This window comes from Meleagris gallopavo, chromosome 5 (assembly GCF_000146605.3).
Source record: "Meleagris gallopavo isolate NT-WF06-2002-E0010 breed Aviagen turkey brand Nicholas breeding stock chromosome 5, Turkey_5.1, whole genome shotgun sequence".
Taxonomy (NCBI): Eukaryota; Metazoa; Chordata; class Aves; order Galliformes; family Phasianidae; genus Meleagris; species Meleagris gallopavo.
The window spans coordinates 8,077,999-8,091,655 of NC_015015.2; the positions used below are offsets into that span (position 1 = coordinate 8,077,999).

The 13,657-nt window shown below is 45.2% G+C and overlaps 1 long non-coding RNA gene across 2 annotated transcripts; it reads left to right on the forward strand.

Moving 5' to 3' along the window:
• The first annotated feature begins 3,877 nt into the window (after nt 1-3,877).
• On the forward strand, nt 3,878-13,250 carry LOC104910982. 2 transcript variants are annotated; one of them, XR_004159813.1, is made up of 4 exons: nt 3,878-4,041; nt 7,176-7,339; nt 12,075-12,179; nt 13,111-13,250. It is a non-coding gene; the product is annotated as an uncharacterized LOC104910982 (long non-coding RNA). The 2 variants fall into 2 exon arrangements; XR_793547.3 differs by lacking the exon at nt 3,878-4,041 and adding an exon at nt 6,155-6,682.
• Nucleotides 13,251-13,657: the final 407 nt, after the last annotated feature.

Genomic DNA, 13,657 nt, shown 5'->3' on the forward strand with positions numbered 1-13,657 from the left:
TCCTAGCCACACTACCTTTGGAATTGAGGGCAACTTTATGCAGTTTGTTACTGAGTGGGAGAAGGCCTACAGGGAAGCTGCGTCCCCAGGGAAGGGCACTGTGGAAATCCCTTGTGCCTGTGTGAGGGTTTGGTAATATTGCAATATATATAAATACTACTGTGCAGAGAATAGAGTCAATCTTGAGTTTGTTCCATGTGCCATCTATAGAGACTGCTACCTCTGCTGAAGCTATCTTCGTGCTCTGCAGTTAATACAAACAATGTGCTTAGAAATGCATTGTCTGTGGCAGATCTGACATCACAACCAAATTCTTTAACATAACATATTTAGGAGGAATCATATGTCAGCTGCCTAGCACTGAAATGTATGGAATGGAATTAAGAAAACCTTTTCTTAATTAAAAAAAGAAAATGGATTCTGAACTTTATCTAAGGGTCACTTTGGGATGATTTCTAGACAGAAAAAATCTTGGCTTTCTGGCAGGACAGCTGTGAGGGAGTGTTCTATTCATTAGTACACAATTTGTCCAAGAAAATATGTTCCAAGTCCTAATCAATTTAGATGAAAACTTACTGGACAGGGTTCAAGCAGGCCAGTTATGGAGTCTTATAAAGCCAAACCCACATGTCTCAGTGGGCAAGAGGCAAGATAATCTTAGCTTACAATGGAATGTTTAAATTTATACTGCTTAGACACTGACACAGGCACGAGGGTTGTTGGGTTGTGGGTTTTTTGGTGTTTTTTGTTGTTGTTATTGTTGTTGTTGTTACTGTGGATTGTTCTGGTGGGTTTTTGTTGTTGTTGTTGTGTTTTGTCTTTTTTAAACAAGAAACGTGAAGAATTAGAAATTTTAAGTGAGAGAGAGAATGTCCCTTTAAGATATAATCCCTCGTAGAGAATGGACTGCAGCCAGGCTTGTCCTCACTTTAGCATCTATAGAAAGTATTTTGGAAGAGGATTGCTTCCAAAGCACTCAAAACGTAGGTGTGCCTCCAAATGAAGGTCCTTGGCATCACAGGCTTTTGCAGATCTTTATAATTCCCAGCTGTATAAGTATTATTTTTTTAATGAACTGCACCAATGGTGAAATACAGCAGTTTGGAGAAACCATTGTGCAGTTAGCCCTTGGGAAAGTGATGCCATGCACAGCATTGTTCATCCATTCTACACTTTTTATGACAACACAGAAAACAACAGGATAACACCTTCCCCCCCAAAAAAACCCTTCCTGATGTTAATGACTACTATTTTAGGTTTTGTTTTTCTGTCATTATGTTTCTCCGTTATTGCAGCTACCATTTCAGGCTGCAAGAGGGTACTTAAGTAACTCTGAAACCACGCATTTTCAGAGCCACACTAAAAATTCCCATAGGGATGAGCTATAACCAAGCAATCTTTAACTTGGGGAATATTTAATTTCTTCACTTGAAGTGGTTTTTCTGACTTGTAGAGTCTTTGCCAAGGTTGATCTTCTCTACAACTGTGAATCAAATATGTTTTCAGCAGTAACTAATGGTGCTTAGTAAAAAGCCACATAACAAGTAGATCTCTGTCCTGCCAGCTTATATTCATCTCTTTGCTGGTGGATCCTCTGCTCTCCTGGATCCATCACTGGAAAATGACACACTCACCATTTCTCCCATCTCGTCATTCTCTTCTGGCACTGAAGTCTGTGGAGGCCTTCAAGATTTTTTTTCTTGTTAAATGTGACTAGCCCTGTCTATGCCACAGAGCAATCCCTCAGTCTTTAATTTGTTGCTCACCAGCTAAGGGCCTGACTTGTCTTTTCTCATTGTGACTCCTGTAACTTGAAGAGGCAGTGAAATACCCCCTGTGCAGGTTCTTCTCTCTCCACCAGCACCATCCTTAACAAACATCACCCATGCACGTGTAGCTACCCTCTGCTCAAGGGGGATTTACCCCCGTGACGGGCTGGAAGTGAAATAAAGGGAATGTACAGTATTGTTAAGCAATTTGTGGTTAAAGTCACAAACTGGAGAATCCTCGACTACTGTAAACGCCAGTGGTTCGTTGTCTCACAGCCTCTTCCTTCCTTCACGCCCTGCTCTGCCAAGTCAGCCACCTGAGACTGTGCTCATTGCTCTTGTTTTCCCTGGCTCCTCTCACTTGTTTACTTAAAATCTCTTTTCCTCTTCTGCCCTTCATTTGAATTTCTTCTGGGAGGGTCTTATAAGGACACCTACTTTTCACAAGAAAGCTTTAATCAGAATTTCCTGTGAGATAATAGACAGCTTTTTTTTTTTAAATGTTTTGAAATAGAAATGTGATCATTTTTAAAATGTCTCTTTCATGAAGTCTACTTTAAAATAAACGCTTTTGTTACAGAAAGGAATGGTTTTAAACCAGTTTAAAAGATGAACTGTACAGAGGAGAATGGGTGCTTTGGATGCAGCAGGACAGCCAATCTCCCAAGGGAAAATAACCAGTGTTTTGCTGAAGCTGAATGCAATATTTTCATTTCCAAACTGCAGTCAAGACTAAAACCACCTGTGAGAGAGTCTAGCCTCTTGGGCTAGTTGAGGAGGGCCTAGTGTGGAGCATCCTGTCAAAAGGCACACCTGTTTTCACTAGGCAAATCAATCAGTTTTTGTGGCAGGCCTACAGCTCATTGAGATAAACTCATTAAAACTTTGTACTACAAACCACAAGTGAGAGGTGCAGTATTTCATTGTTCAAACACAGAGAATAGACAGACGTCCTATGGAAAAGTGAGTCATATTCTCTGTAGTACATTCTGTTCATTCTGCTGAAATAAACATGAATGTTTGTTTTCTGAGAACATTAGCATCCAACTATAAACTTGATTAGGAGGGCGAGTTCCTCGGCCTGCTTCTGAGTTAGCATGTGCACTGCCGTTGGGTTGCTCAGTTGTGTAATGACACCAGTCGTGACAGACTGCCTTTCCAAAAGGAAATAACAGTACTTTGCTCATTTCTTTCAAATCCATCCCAAATTTCTATTAAAGACATCAAAGCGATAACACTAATAATTTCCATGCTTTCTGAACAACTCATCTTCTAAAGAAATTGCTGGGAAACAAGGAACCAGCAAGATTCCTTAATTTCAGGGCTTTAGACTTTTAAGAATCCCCTGAAAAGTCAAAACAAGCCACAAATCCATTTTGTCATGAAACTATTCTCCACGTTTTGTGTTTTGCATTAATTTCTGTGCTGCTAGTTTGAGCTGGGTTTACATGCTACGAAAAATACCAGGAAAGGAAACAGGTCCTTATTCTAGTTGTTGTCTTTCTGATCTTATCTTCATGATTGCAGAAGCTAAGTTATCTAATCAAATACATTTATTGATGTTTTTGTTCGAAGATTGTGGCCAAGAGAATGACTTTTCAATAGGATGATGGCTGGCTGCATCTAGAACTAGTAGTGAAATATTACTAGTAGTTGTCTGCTGGAAACAAAGGAAATTCTGGGAAGGAAGTTTCTGTGCAGCATAAACAGTGTTTTGGAAATCTGACTCTTGCCCAGTTGTAAGAATGGGCAAGGTCTCCAGATTTTTAAATGCTTGCTGCATTTCTAAGGACTCTAGACGTGATGGGAGGTATTTCTGCTGACTTCAGTGGAAAGAGAACTGTAGATTAGCCATGGATTAGACACCGGTTATAGCTGCAGTCAGTTCTGCTGAAGCGTTTCATCTCTTTCCATAGAATCACTTGCTCATTACAATTATTTGTTTAATGCAGTGCTCCTGGAAGTGAGGTCCCTGTCCTGAGGTATCTGAAAGAAATGGCTGAGAACGATCAATATCTATGATCTGGCTCTGACAGGCAGGTATTCCCCAGCTCCTGGGGTGCTTGACAGTATACTAAGGCTTCTCATTTAACTGACTTTTTTTTCTTCCACCTTCTGTCCAGGCATCAGAGGGGCAGTGGCAGGTGGTTGCAGACTCCACGTGGCGCAAGATAGAGCATTCACTGGAAAGCTATGAAGTGACAGCATGAGACTGCAGATGAAATGGCAGCTTCACTCAGACTAAACGTATGTTGGGACACCCAAGTAGGAGGTAAGTAGCTTTTCCTTTTTTATGTAATGTTTGAAAGCAGTGTTTCAGGTTCTACTGATCATACCATAGGAAATATCTGGTGAGCATTATTTAGCTACATACTGAGAAAAAGATTTATATCTTTAAATCTTGAACAGATCCAGGATGTCTCAGTGCTTTCCCTGGCAAGAACACACGGTTGGTGTTGTTATTTTCTAGGTAAAATACAGGAAGTTTATCTAGTAACAGAGCCTGTTAAATCCAGAGCAGCCTCAAGTCTCATAACACTCCCTGCACAGACATGCCTGTGTTACAGGTGAAAGCACTGCCATTTAAAAAAATGGATAATTAGCTGATTTCTTTTATTTTTACTTTACCTTTCCCCAGTGGCACACTGTCTTCTCATCATGGCAACTGTCACCCTGCGGCCCCCTGACTAAAGTGATCTTATTTTTTCTTTTAATCTGCTTTCTCTGGAGAGAAGGATGCTGTACGTGCAGCAGGTGTCAGGAGCTGCAGAGGTCTTTGCTGTGATGGCTCCTGGTGAGGCATGGGCCTGCAAGGCTGTTTGGTACTTGCTGCTGCAGGCAGTGTGTGTGCAAGCATCACGTGGTATCTGTAGGGGCAGGAGCATCTCTTCCGGTATTTATTGTTTGATTTGCTGATTCTCACACTTTTGTGAAGAAATGTGTAGTTGCCTCCTGCCTCAATCTATCTGTAGCACAGAAATAGGGAGATTCCCAGGTTACCCAGAACTAAATGTTCAATTACTCATAGCTCTTATGCACCCAGCAGCAGAAGACGAGCTTTGAGGCTGTATACCATCATTTCTGTGATTTAAACATCAGAGGAGCCCCTTTTCTGAAGACAGTGCTGTGTTCTCCTGATTATATTTGGTGGCACTGCTGAGTTCAGCCATTGGCATGCAGAGTTGCAGCACGTAGACCCCATGTGAAGATTCAGGTTTTACTTTCTGTAAGGTGCGTGCTGCTGGGTACCCGAAGAGCTGGAAAGATGCCTGTTATGTGTGCTGTGCTTTTGAGGTGCAGAAAGCAGCATTTAGCAGACCCATATTCTGTAGTCAGTGCGTGCAGCCTCCGTGTGCACAAGTGGTGGCCCGCTCCCAGCATCGGCGCTGCCCCAACCTGACCCACAGCTGTGCTCTGCCCGGTGTGGGGCTGCAGGCATCTCCCAGCTGGACTGGAGGTCAGCTCACCCTTCCCTTGGGAACAGGCCCTGCTATTTTACCAGCAGCTCCTAGGAGGCTGCAACAGTTGAGCTTATGCTGGCTGCCCCAGCACACAGAGGTCAAACAAATTGAATTGCTCTTCAAATTAGCTGGATACTGCTTTGATCGCTGTCCATTTGAGACGTGTGTTTGAACTGGAAAAATGCATGCCACGTTCCAGCCACCTCCTGCAGCCAGGAGAGCAGTGGTGCCACTGGCAAATGTATACTCTCACTGAGCCTTACTTAGCTGGAAAGCTGTCACTGAAGCGTGTCCTCTATCTAGAATGATCTCAGCCTCGCTAGGCCTATCTCTTACAGATGTTAATTCCTAACTATTATCTTTACAAGTTTCAATAGAATAGTAAGCTGCAGTAAGGAGAGGATATGTTCAATTTAAACACTGAGATTACCATGCCCCAAATGAAGCCGCTTTTATTAATAATTACCTCTCTGCCGTGACTCTAAATTCAAACAGCTGGACAGACTCTGCTCTGTATTAATTTCCTTGGATCCTTTGGCACAAAGCCCTCAATTCCTGTGATGTAATGGTATAAAAAGTTGGCTCCTGCCTGAGCTTCCACCCACAAGTTCTAAATTTGGAGCATGGCAAATTTCTGCAGATTCCAGAGACAGGCTATGCTCAAGACGTGCTGATGCCTTCAGTCCCATCCCATTGCACCAAACAACAAGATTGTGTGCTTTTTATAACTAGGATAATAAATATGACTCAGATGCACATGTTGTCTATGTAAGCATTTGGGGTTGGCTATCACTTTATGGCACTGGGAAGAAGCCAAGCCAAATAAAAATTGTTTTGAGTAAATATTACATTTCTAGAGCATGAATAACTTTTCTCTCCAGCCAACATGTCACTAATGGGAATAAGGAAGAAGACGAGGTGGGAGGAAAGCAGTAACTAAATCATCCCACTGAATACAGACAGTCTGCAGCAAGACCTGTTGTTTCGACCCATCTGGGGCGTCATGTCCCAGATAACTCATAGTGGGTTTCAGCAAGGCCACAGGTGATGGAAATAAAAGCAGCTAGATTGCTCAGCACCATGCTGCTGCACGGCTCTCTCCTGGGTGGGATCTCTGCCCATGGTATGAAAAGCAGGCAGCCGAGGAACCCAATGTCCTGCTCTTCCTTGCTCCCACATCAAGCATGTGGATTGCTCCATGGAAATCAGCGTTGCTACTCACGCGCTCAGCACTAAGCATGTGCATATGTCTGTTCAGGATCCGGGCCAGGAGGATGGATGAGTTTTTTTATCCTGCAACTCTGGGACCTTTGGGGGGTGTCTGCATTGTGCAGCTCGGGGAAACAGAAGACGAGTCTGCATGCAGCTTGGTGCTACTGCACCAGAAAGGGAAGCAGCTCTCTGGGGCAGTGAGGTGCTGTCCTGCCACCACCACGCACCACTGCAGGGATGGTCAGTAGAGCTGCTGGCTCTGCTCCAAGGCTTCTAGCAAGTTGTTATGTCTGCTTCTTTCTCCTCCCTGCCCACAAAAAGAAAAGAAACCACCAACAAACACAATTACCCCTGCCCTTGAGCACTTCTCGGCAAACAGCTTATAAAGTACTTAATGTACCTGAACTATAAAGGGATAAGAGCAATGCTTTGTTTTCCAAAGACATCGGAGAGAAAAGATTATGTTAATGTATGCAGTGGGGTGGGGGGAAAATTGTCTGGAAACATTCCCTCATAACAGGAATCTTCTGGGCTCCGAGGACACAATAGCCAGACAGAAATGGTGGGAGAGAGTCTAGCTTTGAAAACTATTGGTGGCTTTCCTATTTTCTTAATGATCACGTAATCCTGAGCACTGCGCATTCCGTCCTCTTGCACCTATGAGCTTTTTCACACCAAATAAATGAGTGCTTTCCTGAACTTTGCTGTCTTTTTGTTTTTTTTTTTTTTACAGACTAGTTTGGCATAGGAGGAAGAAAACCCGGCTTTAGAAGAGGAGTTCAGACAGGAAGCAGCAATATTCCAGGAAGATTTCCGAGTCAAACAGGAGAGGAACTGGCTTCTCGAAGAGAGTATTGCAGAGATTCCCTAAAACATTCAGCTGCACAGCTGGAGCAGGTGAGTGGGAACGCGTAAAGGGCACGCGATGTTCTTGTGTCCCAGCTGTCCCTATCAGAAGCACTAGAGAGGAGTTATTCTATGCTGCAGGCTGGACCACAGCTCACAAATAAAGCATTTCAAGGGCTGTGAGCCCTGCAATAATGACAGCCTTGACGTCAGCAGACCTGCACCTCTAGAGACTAGGCTGAGAAATCAGTGCCTGTTTGCCCAGCGAAGGCAGCTTTGACTGTGTTTCCAGTATCAGGGTGATAAGTCTTTTTCCATGCCTTGCAAAGCTGCCAGTGGTCGTTTTCTGCCAGCAGATCAGCCCAAGCAGTGTATGAGGACACTAACTCCGTCCCCTTTGTAATGCAATTTACAATTCAGATGAACTTTTGTAACACAAGAAAGTGTTTTTACATAGTAGAGCTTCTAAATTGTTAGAACAGTTGGAAAATCCTAAATTGCTTTTAGCAGACAAGAAAAAAACAGTGAAAAAAAAACACTCTGGATTGCAGAATTTACTGAAGTGGGAACTGATGGTCAGTTCCCAAGACTGAAAACATATTCAGGGATGGCTGTTGCACTTGCAGTTTGAACACGAGTACTTCAGCCTTCAGCAAGGTATTTGCACTCACCTGCAAAATGTGTTGCTCTGATTTGTAAAGCTTAAGCTCTGAAAACTGTCCAGAGAGTCAAGGTCAGTCCTGTTTGGGTTTACCAGGATGTTCCTGAACTCCAAGTGCCCAAGGAAGGGGAGAACTTACCTGGGATTGAGTCAGCAGCCTGATTTAGGGATGATGAAAGAGGGCTTGGCTCAAATGCAGAATGACTTTATGACTGTTGCCATGTTTTTTCTGACACTTTAGGGCTAGCTACGTGGTGATTTTAGCTCCTCTAGGTCATTAGAAATCTAAAGGCTGCTTCAATTTGTGGTTGTAACCCAAGAGCTCACAGGTGGTTTTTAGGCCACCAAGAATTAGGCATGAAAGCAGAGGGGCTGAAAGTTTCCCTGTGGATGGCAGATGGGGTGCCAGGAGGCTCTGCTCATGCGGAGTTGCTCTGATCTGAATGGCCTTCCCTCGAGGGTTCACACAGCCATCTGCAGTTTGCATCTTGTGGGCACAATTTCAGCTTAGCATGGCATTGCTGCATCTCTTTGCAGAAAAAGCAGTGTTTTGCAGGCACTTTAATAGATAAACTATTATCTATTAAAACTTGCAGGTTTTAATAGATAAATATCCGTCACATTTCATCAGCTGAGGCATAAGGAGGTTAAGGGACCTGACAAAGGTGATAGCAAGTCAGATGGTTTGGAATTTTGTAGCTCTGAAAGATCATCTTTCTAAAACAGGAAACCCTCTCAAGAGTAGTAGGTTTTCATTAAAACAACAGTTCAAACCTGTCGATCTTGATATATCAGGAAAACAAGGAATGTAGAAAATGTGAGTGTTAGCCTGGTCTCTCTTAAACTAAACCACCAGGTCTGCGTTCCTACAGAGAAACAAATACCCTGCAGGCATCATGGTGTCTTTGATTTATTTTTGGAAGCTGAACCTCCCCCCGTTTTGTGTCTGAACTAAGAAAAACAAGGATTTGGGGCCAAGAGAAGGTTTCTGGAGAAAAAAAGCCTCCAGTCTCCCTGCTCGAGAGTTTGTGACATGAGCAGTTAAACCAGCGTAATCCAACTTTGTCTCCTCTACATTTCAAAATTAGATTAAAGTTCGTAAGTCGTTGAGGGAAAATGTTACCCAACAGAGCGACTGTCTGACTCTCAAAGTAAACACTGGGCCTTTGCAGGGGAGAGCACAGACCTGCTAACAGTCACCTGAGTAACTCAGGGTAGTGGCTGTGCACAGGGGTGAGGCTCGGCGCTGCTGGGAGCCCGCTGGGCGGATGGCTGGAAGAGCCGGCTGCCTTGCTGGTCAGCCCTGCTGGTTCTTGCTTGTGTTGCTATTGTGCGGTAAGGTAAGGTAAGTCACATGAACCCTGAGAAGAGCTTTTGGTTTACTGTTCCGGGTGCTTTCCTTGCAATGGAAGACTGGTTCTTCCTCGTGCCCTAGCAGTGTTTAGCTGCACGTACACAAGTGACGCAGCTCAAAGTAAGCTACCAGCTCAGCTGTAAATAACTCACGTAACACCGCATCTGTGCGAATCTGCCTCTCAAAACAGGATCTGCAGATGTGATTAATTAGGAGTGCGAGAGGAGCCGCTTTGCTCCCGGAGCTGTTTTCAGCATGCCTGTGCGGTGGTGTCCGGCTGCCATCTGGCGTCGAGTGCCCGACGGGGGCCGCAGTAGGGCAGGGCCCCCAAAGCATCCCCCTGTCAGCCCAGCCTGCCGACAGGGCTGCTCGAGTGGCAACCTCTGGGCGACAGCCAAGCCGTGAGCAAATTCTGCCCAGACTCACCAGGGCCCCCCGCCACGGTATCTCCCGCATTCCTGTGGCAGATTTGGTATTTCTTATTGTTTTCCCCATCTCTGGGGGAGAGGCTGCAGCTGCCTGGCCGGCCTGCCAGGGCAGGAGCTGACGAAGCCTTGTGTGCGGGTCCCACAACTAGCCGGGGGCTTTGGAAAATCTGTGTCAGTCTTCTCACCCTGCATCGGCACGTAGGGAGCTGGGGCTGATCAGGAGGGGTGAGATAAAAGTGAGGAAAGAATGGAAAGCTTGAAGAGTACAGAGGAGTTGTGCTGCACCACCAGCATGGGAACAGCAGCTGCTCGGTGTGCGCTGCCCTGTGCCCAACGCTAGCCCTGCAGCGCTACTGAAATCACTGCACTGGTATGCAGCAGCAGAGCTCCTCATGTGTGCTAGCAGGAGTGCCTGCTGACTGGTGTGCAGTCAGCTGGATTGTAGCTGGGAGTAGGGACAGCAGTGGGAGTGACTGCTCTAAGTTGGGTGAGGAGGGAAAATGGAGACAAGAGTTGTCTTTGGACTCGTGCTGCACAGCGTTGGTCTCTGCAGAGGTAGCAAATACCAGGGAGCAGCCTGCCCAGGCTCTTTTATAAGCAGGGCCCATACAGCTGTATTACAAGACCAGCAGCCATGCATTTGTGATCTGTGCATTGCTTCACATGGATAGAGACAGAGGAAGTGTGGAGAGGCTTTTGCTGAGTCATGCTGGGAGGGAGAGAACTGCACAGATCAGCACGAGGGGACAGTGGCTCCCAGCAGGGTACCTGATGACGTTGAGTGGGACTGGGCCACCAGCAGCATGTAAGGATGGGCTGTGGGCCTTGAGATGGTGGTCATCTCAGCCACACGTCCGCCTGAGCTGCACCATGGGCTGGCAGCAACCCCCTGGGCTTCAGCTCTGCTTGCTTTTAACCCCATCGCATGTGTTCAAATTGGACTTGCTGGTCATGTTAAATAAAAGGCTGCAGATTCCTTGTACAGGTAGGAGCAGCCAACAAGCCTCTGCAAATTGCACTCATACTTGCAAGCACCCCCATAGGCTCCCTTTGACATATTGGTGCTGCACAAGCAAGTCACCTTGTGCGGAGAACAGGCAGCAGAAATAACAGCAGACAGGCCCTTGCATGAGGTGGGGGACCCAGATCCTGTAAAAGTCTGTGGTTGCTGTAACTGTAGGAAGCAGCCCTGTTAATTTCCTAAGTGTACAAAGCTGGTGTTAGAGAAGGTTCCACTGCCAGGCACAAGAGCTGTGTGAGAACTGAGAGGTCTAAATGAAGTGGAAAGGGGAGTTATTTGTTTGGTTTACTTGTTGATGAATTTAAAATAATGACCAGAGGGAAAAAGCAAACAAAATTATTCTGATTTGGTTTTGCTTGTTTGTTTTTATGTCTTTTGTTGATGTTGTGTCCAGTCAGTTGTGGGCTTTCTCTCAGAGTATCTGCTCATATCCTTTTGCATTGCCTGCGCTGGCTGAATATGAGAAAGCAATGGAAAGAAGGTCTCTCCTCAAGGGATCTTTCCAGGATTATGCTTGTAGGTTATCATTGCGTTTCCCTTTCATTTTTCAGGATGTTTTTATCTTTTGTTTTATATCATATTGTTCCAAGTTTAATATCTTTTGGAGGTGAGAAACTGCTGCTGTGTTTTAGGTCTTCTCAAGTGTTAAAACAACCATTGGCATTGCCATTCTTTCAAAGCATGCCTACTTTTGACATACATATTGCTCTTCTGCATTTCTGGTTCTCTGCCATTGCCAAGTATGTTCACAGTGAGACTCCAAGCATAAAAGTCAGGAGAATATCTAAATTCAGTATTGTAAACCTTCTCTTTGGGTTTGGGGGGAGGGGTGGAGGTGTTGGTGTGGTTTGTTTTTTATTGTTTTTGTTTTTGTAACTCCTGAAGCACGTTGAGGTCACATTCTCAGTAGGAGCCCTTCATTCTGCTCACTGTGCCAGGAAGGGAGCCCCTAGCCTTGCAAACAGCAGGTGGGTTTGTGGTCTTTTTCACTCGAGATTTAAACAGATGAATCTGTGTCCTGCTCTGGAAGGGACAGTAGGTATAAGCTGGACTGTTGCACATCCTTCCCGTAAGACCACTCCTGTGGTCTTGGGGCGTTTTTATCCTGCATGTCAATGAACACTGCTCAGTGGGATGAGAGAGATCAGGGTGAGGGTGAAGGACAAATGAGGCATATATACAAGGCAACTGGTAAAGCCTTATTTACAGGCAGGTAACCTTCCTTACACATTTCTCCTTGACCCAGGCCCTATCTCTTTAGAAAAGCTCAATTTATCCTAAACTAATGGTAACACTCTTACTGTACAAATCTTTTTTCCTAGGCTTGTAGTTGCCACTGGGACTGTGTATATTGAGCTGAGATGACTGAAGAACTGAAGTGGCTCATGAAGTCGAGGACGGTAGCCTGCAGCAATGATGGCAGCAAGGTGATTGTAATACAGGCTATGTAATGTTTGTTCACCCTTCATACATCGTTCTGTTTTCTTGTACATGTCTATGGAGTTGCCGAAGGGAAATGAAGGGTGCTTTTCATTGTCTCGAGACTCAGCATGAGTAACACCCCCCAGTTAATCATGGTTCCCTGGAGAAACTGAGCTGCTTAAGGTCCAAACCACCACCAGATGGCAGCTGAAGTTCAAATATGAGCTGGGCCCAAGGTCCCAGCAGCAGGGGACTGCCAGAGAGGGGAACTTTGTGGTCCTTGAATTGGGAAGGAAAAAAGCTATGGTTACTGAGTAATTGGCATAGTGCAGGCAGCGTTGGAAAGTCCCTAACTGATGGGTGAGTGTGGGAACTAACCTCTTAGTGCTACGAGAGTTCCTTCATTCTGTCAGACAACTTTTTAGCATACTTTCCTTTACATTACAAGCGATGGATTACTGCTTTGTCCCAAGTGGCTGAAATACGCTGTGTGTGCCTCTTATCCTGGTCACGCACCAGTGCTCAGAAATGTTGACTTAAAATGCTTTGTTTAATCAAGATAAAATTCAGAGCAGACATTTCCAGTTCACTTTTACTGAAATAGATGCTGTGGTGACTTCCAGAAGAAACCGCAAGACTGAATACTTGCGTGCCTTTTTGGTTTTGCTTTGTTTTTATATCTCCCCACCCCAATCCCACCTCCACAGCTTCTCTGGATACAGAGATTGTCCTAGCACAACATTGCTTCCTCAGGTAGGCTTTGTCTTTGCAGCTGGAAAGTTCAAGTAACCCAAGTTGCTGGAAATCTGCCTGTTACAGCTGGAGAATGAGTGCATAAGGCTGTTAAAGTCTTGTAAATCAGCTCCATGAAGTGGTTACAGGGCAAAAATTGCTCTTAGGTGAAACAAATAATGATACTGTGCTACTGGTTTGCAGGTTTGTTCTCTCAGCAGAAGGAAAACCTGAACTGGGCAGAGAGAGGATAAAGCCCTCCTGCGCATCCTTCTGAGGCACCACAAGCAGCAGCAGCAGCTTCCTGCTGCCCCCGGCACAGGTAAGTCTGATGTGCACTACTTTTCTGAAAGAGTGGTCAGGCACTGGAATGGGCTGCCCAGGGAGGTGGTGGAGTCACCGACCCTGGAGGTGTTCAAGGAATATTTGGATTTTGTGTTGAGGGACATGGTTTAGTGAGAAGTACTGGTGATGAGTGGATGGTTGGACTGGGTGATCTTGAAGGTCTTTTCCAACCTTGGTGATTTTGAGATTCTGTACACAGCACTAGAATTTGCAAGGTGTGTGCCACAGATGGAACTGACTTGAACAGTGTCACATCTCATTGAGGATGAGCTTCGGTTCATCTCCTCTTGTAACTGTGACTAAGAAGAACTATGTGGTGACATGCTGATCAACGGCTGTTTTGGCTGCAGTGTACGCACACAAACTCTGCAGCTCCATGAGAACAGTAGGTCATCCCTAGGCCACT